This window comes from Podarcis liolepis, assembly GCF_965112155.1.
Source record: "Podarcis liolepis genome assembly, chromosome: 16".
NCBI classification, from domain to species: Eukaryota; Metazoa; Chordata; class Lepidosauria; order Squamata; family Lacertidae; genus Podarcis; species Podarcis liolepis.
In genome coordinates, this window is record NC_139567.1 from 10,020,899 (window position 1) to 10,032,767 (window position 11,869).

The 11,869-nt window shown below is 39.6% G+C and overlaps 1 protein-coding gene across 2 annotated transcripts in view; it reads left to right on the plus strand.

Annotated features, from left to right (window-relative positions):
* Positions 1-4,216: 4,216 nt before the first annotated feature.
* Positions 4,217-11,869, plus strand: part of OGDH (oxoglutarate dehydrogenase) — a 47,021-nt gene continuing 39,368 nt past the window's right edge. For both annotated transcript variants that reach the window (XM_083480448.1, XM_083480447.1), the window contains exon 1: positions 4,217-4,608. The gene's annotated coding sequence lies outside the window, so the exon portion shown is untranslated. The remainder of the gene's footprint in view (positions 4,609-11,869) is intronic.

Genomic DNA, 11,869 nt, shown 5'->3' on the forward strand with positions numbered 1-11,869 from the left:
TATTCTAAATAATGTATCATAGCACTTAACCAATCACTAAACAAAGTTTGGCTTGTTTAGTGTTTGGTTGTTTATTCAAATATTCCCAGATAACTCACATTGATGGCTTGTAGAAGCTGTAAGAATATAGTTTTAAAAGGTCAGTATAACTATTATATACATTACAACCTTCAGACTTTTTTGGGGGGGGGATGACTAGATTGAGGTTTTTCAGCCATGATACGGAAGAAAAGTATATTCCTGGCTAAATATCCACATGAAGATCCTCCCCACCTTTGTGAAGCTAGTTGGGGCTACTTTGCTCTGGGTTGGGATGTTTCTCCAGCCAACTTCACTAAAACTGTGGTAGGTGGAGGGGGGCTCTTCATAAGATCACCCATATCAACATATCAGGAAATTAGAAATTGTCCTAGAGGCCTTTGTGAAGACAGAGAGAGAGATGGGTGCCCAAGTGTTTTTCAGCTTGTGTTGGGCAGTTGAAGCCAAGTTGTAAGGCGGGAAAACTCCTGTTGTTCAAGAACACACAAAATAAGTTAGCTGTTCCTGGCTTAGATGAATTTCATCATTCTAAATAGCTTAGCCAGGAAAAGCGCAGCTCAGTTATTAACAGATTATGGAAATATGGGTTTAAATCATGAATTTTAATTATTATTTTGTTTGTAAGTACACACACCCTCTTTAAAAACAAAGGCTTCAGTTTTGTAAGTCATAATTCTCAGAATACGTATGCTTGCTAAGTGGGGTGCAAGAACAAAAAAGATTGTCTTGCAACTAATAAAAGTGATTACTTAAAAAAGAAAACCTTTTATCAAATAGCTCGTGTGTGTTACGCACTTACCATATCTATTGGAAGCAAGGAGCAGCTGAGCAAAATAATTATTTATTTAGCTTTATCTATATATTTAAGGGCACCAAATAGATCATGTACTTATAACAGGATCCAAAGAATCATAAACCTAGTTCTGTAATGGCAAGGGATTTAAATGCTTTCTTTTTCATAGAAAAGCAGGGGTTTTTTTGTTTTTGTTTTTTTTAAGTACTGATATTTGTGCAGCATTTAAAAATTGGGGACATTAGCCCAAATTTTTCTGCTTGGTTAATCATTGATTCAATTTAAAGAACTGATTGACGTGTGTCCAAAAGGTGCATGATCGGCACTGAACCCAGAAGTGACCTGAAAACGTCACTGAACACTTCGCAAAAAGGGCAGGGTGTGCTGCACTTATATACGCTCCACTGGGGGGGCAGGGGGCGGGAATGGATACCCCACATGAAATGGTCATCAACCGTAAATGTAAGTTCTTTAAAGTTGATCTGAATGTGACTTACATTTTAAGTTCCACTTAAAAAAACTTCTATTGACCCTGACACAGTTGAATACCGTAAGTGTACCGTAACTAGAAACAACAGAAACATCTTCAAATCAGGAAGTCATTATTAGTGATCTTCTACCCTAATTAATGCATACAACTCTGAAAGTTGCAGAAGTATCATATATGGAAACTATTTAGTTGAATAAGGAGGACAGAATGACCATGGGTCAGTCTGTGACAAAGTTTATTGAACTGCTGGATGGCTGAATTGACTTTATGCAACTTGTTAGCATATATTATGCTGCTGAAAAGTTCTGGCTCTTTGACTTTGTGCTGCCCTTCCTCACTCTATAAAAAGAACTTGTTCTTGCCATGCGCTGCTGACACATCTTGTTCCAGCACTGTGTAAAGTGACCAAGTATCATTGTTCTAAAACTGCTTTGAGGTTGCCTCTGTTGCTTTGCAATCAAGCAGTATATAAATTTTATTGAATAAATAGTACACTGAATGAGATTGTGACACTTGTTGTTGGTGTTATTTAACCAATATCAAAAGGAAGCCACACATTCTTACTCAGAAGGAAGTACTCTGGTAGTCCTTCATTTCTCTATCCATGCAGTTTCTTCCACACCATCCTCAATCCTTTAATCCTAAAATTTAACCCAATTTTCAAACCCCTTTCCTAAGATTCCACTGTCACAGACTGAGATCCTAGGTGTACAGTTTGTCTAAACTAAGCAATGATTTGTGAGTATAATTACTTTGGGTGAATTATACAGCCACAATTGGCTTTAAAGGAAGAGATGAACACTATGCTAGTAAAACTTGTGTTTGATAAATAGGAATGGAGTAATACTTCCAATAAGAATTTATGTAACAACCTCTTTCTTGTAAATCTTACAGTAGCAGGGTATTGTTCAGTGTTTTGCATTTCCCGTCTTAAAACTGGTATGAAATCATTTACAGCATCAGAATCTATACTATAGTTATCTTCATAAAATGTTTCCCTTTTTGTTTCCTGTTCAAGCAGGGTTACTGAATAAAATAGCTAGTTTTCATTATTACATTAATTAAATTGTTTTGTATTTTGTTACCCTAAAGATGTTACATGAATACTGTGCTGTAGATGCCATTAGTAATAATCTACTTTCAGGCTGGCAGAGAGCTATTCTTAAGGAGCAAATCTTCAAAACTAATCTGTGTCCAGCGTGGGTTGCTTTGCTACTTTCCACCTTTTAGAAAACAAAGCTGTTCAAAATGCAGGTCTTGTCAGTAGAATAGTGAAGGTTTTAAAGGAGTAATTAGTTAAATACATTATTGGCTACTCTGCTCTTCCTCATTGCTCAGCATTATTTGATTCAAAGAGCATTCTACTGCACTTGGTTTCCTGTCCTAGAGATTGGATCTTCCAAAGTTTGACATTGTGATGACCTTGCTGATGTAAGCAGAGAACTGTGGAATGCATTCTGAGGGGTAGTATGGTGTTTTTACAATAACTACATCTATAGTGCCTTTGCAGGAAAAACTTGGGCTGATAACATAGAAACAGTATTTGAAACTCCCACTGTTCTAAGGCAAATTTTGTGACAGGGAATTTCATTAGCGTGAGCAGTTTCTGAGCTCTGGGCGCAGTACTGCGTTGAAGATTTGAGATTAAAACTGCAGAGTGGAAAGAAAGAAGGACCTACACCAGTGTGGTGTAGTGGTTAAGAGCGGTAGTCTCGTAATCTGGGGAACCGGGTTCCCGTCTCCGCTCTTCCACATGCAGCTGCTGGGTGACCTTGGGCTAGTCACACTTCTTTGAAGTCTCTCAGCCTCACTCACCTCACAGAGTGTTTGTTGTGGGGGAGGAAGGGAAAGGAGAATGTCAGCCGCTAGAGCCTCCTTAAAGGGAGTGAAAGGCGGGATATCAAATCCAAACTCCTCTTCTTCTTTTCTGCCTCCCCACTTCCGGCTACTCTCTGAAGACTGGAGAAGAGACCCTCTTAAGAATATTGGGGGGTGGGCAGGGGAAGGACTAGACCATGTGAAAAATGAACATGAATTTTAGCTGCAGTTCATGTTATAAAAAAGCGCACCTAGACATTCTGTTGTTGCACCCATAACCTAGGTTTAAGATGCCATTTAGCTCCTAGCTTTTATATCTCAGTTTCTAACACTGTGGAAAATGTTGGGACAGGAGAGAACTGCAGGCTGTGGAAACTAAATGCCAGTAACTTTGATACACATATGCCAAGTTCAGTGCCTAGCATCTTCAGTTAAACAATGGCAGGGCTGTGAAAGAGTTCTGCCCCAAATCTAGGAAAGCTGGTGTCAGTGAGACTGGACAGTATTGAACTAGCGAGATCAATACATCTAATCTAGTATAAAGTAGCTTCTTATTCTCTGGGAAGCACAGGGTGGGCCAGGGTTGGAAGTAACATGCTGAACTAAATAGTCTCTTGATCTGATCCCACAGGGCTTCTTTTCTGGCTGAGTAGTTGCTATATCTTCCAGAGTTTATTTTAGAAGTTGTCTTTCTCACGGTCATTCACTGTGATAATGCTTGACTTATTGGCTTTGTCACTGAGCAGTATTGTTGGTCAATTTCATCAATTTATTCCTTTATCTGGAATTTAAGTTGTCTAAAGTGTTCCTGTATCACTGATCACAATACAACAAAGACTAAAGCACCTTAAAACAGTGTACTAAACTGTGCAAGGGATTGTACCTTTCATTCCTTTTCTCCAGCAGCAAGTTTTAGCTTGTCCTACTTTGTACTAAGTGAACATCAGGATATTAACTTTGCTATGGAACTTTAGTATAGATATTGCAACAGATAAACTTGATTAATCAGATAAATGATTATCTTTTCAACCTGTGCATTTTTTATGACTGAATCATTATTTCTTCTTTCCCAACAGGAGCCCGTCTGCTTCATAACAAAAATGTTTCACTTAAGGACTTGTGCTACTAAGCTGAGGCCTCTGACAGCCTCACAGACTGTTAAGACAATTTCTCAGAACAAGCCAGCAGCGCCAAGGACGTTTCAACAAATCAGGTGCTACAGTGCACCTGTTGCTGCTGAGCCATTTTTGAGTGGGACTAGTTCAAACTATGTGGAGGAAATGTACTATGCTTGGTTGGAAAATCCCAAAAGTGTACATAAGGTAAGGAGCAGCCTCCCTAGAATAAAGCCTGTTCTTCTACACTTTGGTTCTCATGTCTTCAGGTAAGTGCATTTTGTCAGAGTGAGCTCCAACTTGACAACTTGAAGAAGAACCTGGAAACCTTCTGAATCCAGTCAGTTTCAGTTGTGCAAAAATTGAAATGGCTCGGCTGACAAAGAATAGCACTGAGAGAATCAACATCGGAATGAATTTGGAAAGTTTATGACCGCCTTCCCCCTGAGGAATCTTCTTGGCTTTGGCATGGATATAAAGAAGGATGAACTCCTCTTCTTGGATGTCCACTGAGGAATTGCTGAGCTGCTGTTGATGTTCCTTTTTGAAGTAATTGAGACAGGTCTCCTTTTGTATAGGAACAGTTCTGTTTATAGTGTAAACAACAACCACATTCACGTGTCTGTCATTTTAAGCCATGGATTTAACGTGTGTGTGTGTTTATTTTAAACTTGGTCATACTGCATGAATAGTGACTTATATTGCTAGCCGTTTATCACATTTGAGAAACAGCTTTAATTATGGCTTCATTGTTTTCTGCTAAGATAAAGCTACACATGACTCCTAGTTTGTTCTGCTACAAGTTCAGGTATACCCATTATCAGAATGTCATGCTCCCAAGCCCTTTTAAGTAAGACTTCATGTTTTGGAGTAGCTACAGGTATACAGAAGAGTGAAAAGTACTTTGATCATAGTACATACCCAGTAGAAATTAATGCATGCCAATAATGGAATGGGAGGTATTAAATAGTTTCTAGAATCTGATGCAGAATCTGCTATCACATAGCTTTTTCTGTCCATGCTGTGGAGAGCAACTGACAGCATAGAATGTTTTTTTAAAAATAATTACCCAGAGAAGACACACATGCTAGCCTGTTGTCTCAGCGTACTTAAATATTGATGTTTGAGAAAGCATCTGACTTCATTTCAGCAAATTTATATTATGCCGAACCATCAATGAACATTCATTCCCTCTTTGTGTATTTAACAGTGAACACCAGTGAACTGGTATAAATAATCCATGACATGCAGCTTTAAAGTGTGGCAGTGTTCATGGTTTCATGTAAACATATTTCGCTTTCACATCTGCCTTCAGGTGGGGAACCAGCTTGGTGCCCTTTTTCTGTCAATGCTGTGCAAATAATTTGTTAGCTATTCATCAGTAGCCCCATGTGACGCAAGTGATATAGTATGAGACCGAAACAAGGAAACAAATGCTAAATTACTTGACGTGTGTAGTTGCAACTGGACTGTTTGACCTTGGTCTCTGCTATTTGCAGTTGGCTGTTCTGTGCTTAGTGCAGTGGCGCAGCATGGGGGAGTGCCAGAGGAGCCATGGCCCCGGGCATGGATTTTTGAGGGGGTGTGTAGCAAATGCCCGCAGCGTGTCCCAGGCCGGTGCTCCTCTCCCAACATTGGAGGAACCAATGTTTGTGGAGAGGAGCTGCCGCTCAGAGCTGGTATCACGGCGGTGGACTCCGTTTGTGCTCTCCCCCTGGGCATGCCCATGTACACGCACACATGTCCCCAGTGGCCTGGAGACACTCCACCACTGGCTTAGTGTTACCAGCACTTTTTAGTTTGCATTATGGGTTGGTTTTAAAAATTGTATGTTCTGTTTTCACATTAGATGGTCGTATTAGATTATAAAAAACTAAGCACCCTCTGTGTAAGACAGACAGGACATTCTTCTGTTAACTAGTTTGTCTATAGAGACTTGCTTGGTAGCCTTTGGTAAAAAAAACTCCTCTAGATGTTAGCTTTCTTAAATTACACAGATGTCTTATTTGCTCTTTTTCTATTAAAGCATAAATATACCAGATATATCCTACTATATGGATATCTAGGCAAGTAAGCTATAATAAGCTCATTAGATTTATCTATCAGGGCATGGCAGTGAGGTGATTTACTAATATTTATGGTAACTTGCTTTCTGGATTCCCTAAATACCAAAGAAGGTCAATCGCAAGTCTGAGATTCATAGCTAAACCTGTTTCTGAAGCTCTGTAATCCTTATCTCTACTGGAACTGGTTTCTTTCATGAATTTGGAAGAAATGCACTTCTGAGGCCCATCTGCTGAACATACCCATAGGAAAGAACCTTTCTACTGCAGGGTTGTACACATTGCAGCATAATGACATTGTATTGGTGTGTGCCCTGACCTTCGAGCTGCTATGAGTTCACCGCTCAAGATGCTTTCAACACCTAGGAATTCTAAACTTTTATCGGGGAAAGTAGTCCGTGTCTCTTGAGATAACATGTAATGAAATCCAGTTGCCTGTCTGAAGGTCAAAGAGTGCTTGCATACAGAACCGGAACTGCTGGCTTACTGTAGAACTAGCTATGACGGGACAGTTGCCAAGGCAATGGCACAGTATAATCTGGGTTCGCATAAGGCCAGATTGGAGGTAGATCAAGAACAAGTACTAGAACAACTTAAATGGTGTATGGGATACAGAGAGCTAGAAAGTAGTTCAGAGCAAGGCAAAACACAACTATAATTAGTCTAATAGTTTCACAGCTGAGCTCCTTTTCAACTAATCCATACTGCATTGCAGCCACTGGTAATAGAATCCTGGTAAACTAAACTAATTTAAACCACAACAACAAGTTACTGTTGCTGCAGGAAACTGGTACAGAACTATTCTGAGTGTGAAAGTTCTACAGGTGTTTTAAACACCCTTGCGCCCATGTCTGGAAAGTATATATGTGCACTTTTATGCATTACTTCTGGTGCAATTGGTGCAGGAATCTTTAGCAGCAGTGCATAATGTGTTGAACTGTCCTGTTCATATATAATTTAAATGTTGGTGAACGAAAGAAGTACTCACTGTTTTCAAAAGCTGTATATGAATTCCCAGCTTTGTTTTAAAAAGATTTCTGGTAAAGCAACCATTCTGTAGTTTCCTCATAGTTTAGACTAGTGAGTGATGATTAACTGTTGCATAGCCAATATTTCTGCACAGCGAAGTTTTTCTGAAAGTTGTTGTTGTTGTTATTTATTATTATTATTAGTAGTAGTACCCCACCCATCTGGCTGAGTTTCCCCAGCCACTCTGGGTGGCTCCCAATCGAGTGTTAAAAACAATACAGCAACACATATATAACTTATCTAGGCTGTCTGACTTCCAGTTTGTGTAGATTCTTAGCAGAAAAAAACATTTATGTTGAGTTTGTTAGATGTGCTGAGTTCCTTTTATGATGTGCATCTCCAGCAAGTGCCTGTGTCTCAAAATTTTGCAGTAATTTAAACTTCTACAAGCTCCTACGGGGATCTGGTTTCAAGTGTCATCTCATTATGAACACACTTCACACCTGGTACAGACATCTGTAATTCCAGTTGAGCAATGAACGTTGTGACGATGGTGGTTGTGACTATGAGTAAGAACTGTAAAGGATACTGCATGGTGTTTTATTTTATGAACTTATAGATATGTGGGTGGGTGGGTTACAAAGTGAAAACCATAAAATGGAGGGTAGAATACAAATAATGAAAATTATACTGTTGATAAAAATCCAGAATCAAATTAGTAAAACAAAATATTGAGCCCTGTAAGCTAAAGTGCTTATGCAGGCATTCTGTCAGTTTCTTTGGCAGATGGGAGGAGAAGAGACTGCAGTGGCAGTGCAAAAGAGAAAGTTGCTATGTTGGCAGATCACATCACCCTACAACGAGAGTGTGATCTTTATACAGGCATAATTGTTAAATGAAGGTTGGGGAGCCTGTCCCCACTTTGTTTTTTAAGGCAGTGAAGATGTGGGCTAAGGGGGTGAACATGCATTCCTTAGAAAATAGTTATCTATCTATAAATATTTCATAAACGATAACTTTCTTGAAATGTCAGAACAATTGCTCTGAGGTGAAGGGTAAAAGGTAAAGGTACCCCTGACCATTAGGTCCAGTCGCGGACGACACTGGGGTTGCGGCGCTCATCTCACTTTACAGGCTGAGGGAGCCGGCATTTGTCTGCAGACAGTTTTTCCAGGTCATGTGGCCAGCATGACTAAGCTGCTTCTGGCGAACCAGAGCAGCGCACAGAAACGCCATTTACCTTCCCGCCGGAGCAGTACCTATTTATCTACTTGCACTTTGACGTGCTTTCGAACTGCTAGGTCGGCAGCAGCTAGGACTGAACAACAGGAGCTCACCTCGTCGCAGGGATTCGAACCGTCAACCTTTTGATCGGCAAGCCCTAGGCTCTGTGGTCTTTAGACCACAGCGCCACCCGCATCCCATGAGGTAAAGGGTAGCTTTGCATTATTGCATTAGGGTTCAGATATCAAATAGTAAGTTTGCAGTTTTAACTTTTTGTGTTTAAAATCTAATATAAATTTCTGAGAATATTCACTGAAATAACCACTTAATTAGCCATACATACTGCACCTACCATGAGAAGAAAGAAACAAGAATAAGTGGTGTCAAAATAATTGAGGCAGATGCAAATAAATTGATACTTCTTGGCTTTGTTCTACTCCAGTGAAGAAGAAATTAAGAGGAATTAGAGGCCACCCACTGAAAACTTTGCCATGCATGTGGCAGAGAGCCCCCTTTTAAAAAATGCTCACATTCTTCCGTATTGGTTACTTCAGATGTATGATGGGTTATTTTTACTTATGGATTTTTCAGGGTAAGGACAGGATTCATCTAATAACACACACACACACACACACCGTGGAAATTGGCTTTGAGGGGGTTGGGAGAAATCCCAAAATAAAGTGCAGGAGAAGTAGAGAGAGGATTGTTGTGTCTGGCAAGCTGAAATGCTGGCTGGGCTCATTAGATGAATCTTGCCCATTAGTTTGTCAATTTAAAAGAGGGAGCCCACAAACCTGGGGGAAAATCACACAAATCTTGGAATAGCTCGATAGTGTTAAAGATATCACTTTATTAATTAAATTGGTTTACTTTTCCAGGTACTAGCTTAAAAATCAAATTGAGATTATGTTTTGGAACAACAGCTCTCAAAACAATTTACAACCTTACATCATTTTTTAATTCTATAATTTAAGACTAGATGGGTGTTTGCTTTTGTTTCCTTCTTCTTATTATAATATTAAAAATCAAAGGATCTCTGTTTCTCCTACAGAATATTGTGTGTGTCGATTGGGGTGGGGAGTGAGGGATTAGAGGATGAAAGTGAGCAGATTAGCCTGTTGGCCTTGACAATTTATAGTAAATAGCGTGGGAATAGGGACCTAGGGTAGGATGGGTGTGCACAAGAAAAAGAGATAAAGTTCAATATTTTTATAAATATTGTTACTGCTAAGAAGATGACAGGTGAAACACCATCCAAGTGTGTAGGCAATAACTGAGGAAAACAGTGGGAGTGTAGGTAGAACAGCCAATAACAGTTTATTGCTGTTGGTACTGTATTGCCTTTGACACACAGTTATAGACACAGACACTAATGAAGAGATGCCTTTGATTGCCTCCTTCACATGCAACTCCCAGCCATCTGGCTGTGACAGCACCTGAGAGATACCTGTGTGAAAACTTGAAGAACAGCAACAGGATGTGGAGTGGCTAGGGACTATACTTCCTTGCTACTTGACGCAAAACATTGGCAAGCCAGGTTCATTTTCTGTAAACAGCAGGACTCTGCAAAGGTATGTTTTTCTGCAGATTTGTGGATTCCGAGCTTCCTTGCAACACTAAAACCAAATGTGTCAGAATTTAGCAAGGACCTCCAAATTGGAGGAGTGGGGAGATTTTGGGCTAGAGTTAAAGACTACCCTTCTCAGAAACCTTTCTCTCCCATAGCAATTACCGTATTTTTCGCTCTATAACACGCACCCAACCATAACACGCACGTAGTTTTTAGAGAAGGAAAATCCGTAGGCATGCCACCCGTAGGCATTCCCTCCATAACATGCACAGACATTTCCCCTTACTTTTTAGGAGGAAAAAAGTGAGTGTTATGGTGCAAAAAATATGGTAAGTGCTTGGGTGAATCTTCCTCACTAACACTACAGGCCTTGAACAGCCCCATGTAAAATCATAGAACTGTAGAGTTGGAAAGGGCGACGAGGGTCATGTAGTCCAACCCCCTGCAATGCAGGAATCTTTCGACCAATGTGGGGCTCGAACCCGTAACCCTAGTATTAAGAGTTTCATGCTCTGATGACTGAGCTATCTCTTGCTGGAGCCCTGTTAGGAAATGTAGATCGGTATTATTACAATATTCCTGTATTAGAGATGGGAGCAAAGGCTAAGTAAAAGTGGCTTGACTTAAATACCTAGAAGAAATTAAATTTGAGCCAGCCACTCATGCTATACCAGTTGAAAACATGCTGTACTGTATAGAACTTGTGACTTCGGTAATTGAAACATTTGGTAAGGACATGCTATGCTTAAATACTGTTGTTACGCTTTTTTTCCTCCCTAGCTTTGGTAGGTGGAGGGATGTTCTCTGGAATTCTAATGATGGGTTAAGTGTGCAGGTTACAAACTCATTTGAGACTTGTGACAACTGGGTGGAGAAGTGAATCGGTTCCTTTTTTATTTTCAGGTCGCTGAAAAGGAAAGCACTGAATACTGTAATATCTTAATGAATAGTTGAGCCTTAACCTGTTTTATATGCGGCAGCTCACAGCTAATGGTTGGCAGTCACCTCTACTTATTCATCAAATAGCATGGATAGGACAGTCTCTAGAATTTAGTCTGACCTGAAAAGAACTTTAGATGCCATTTGCTGGTGCTATTTCCTTCAGGCTGAAGTCACAAAGTTAACTATTAACTATAATGGCTAATATTACAGGTTATTGCTATACTGAAGAGTTGTTACATCCCTTAGAGATTAAAGGTGTTTTTTTTTCTAGAAATCAGATAAACCATATCTCAGACATTGCCATTGTTTCCTAACTAGCAACAGATAAGGCCAAATTCCAAATAACTGAATGGAAAAGACTGTATTGTCTTGGTTTCTTACCTACTGCTCTTTCTCATGGGCACATGCATGTGTATGCATACTTTGTGTTTGGTTGCCCATCTTTTTCCTGGAAAATGGTAACTGAGTCAAGACGTTGCTTTTGCATTTGCTTTTTGCTCATTAGAAGATCTGGGGCAACCCAGGACATTGAAAAGAATGGTATGTGGTCTCATCATAAGAGCAACTGATGACGAAACTATATATTGCATGAAACATTTTACCAGAACATCTGATTTTTTTTGGTTTACATAAAAGTAGCAATGATGGGTCTAAAATCGATGAGAGAAATTGTGCTATTTAACTATTTCTTTCCATATCATTTTCCTGATCTAAATTCTACAACACAAAACTGCAATGCTCTGTTTATTGAAGTTCACAATTTGAATATCATTTTGTTAATGTGCATAGTAGTAGGAAAATATTTGACATGGTAGAAAAACATACTAAGTTCGAAGAGGTAATTCT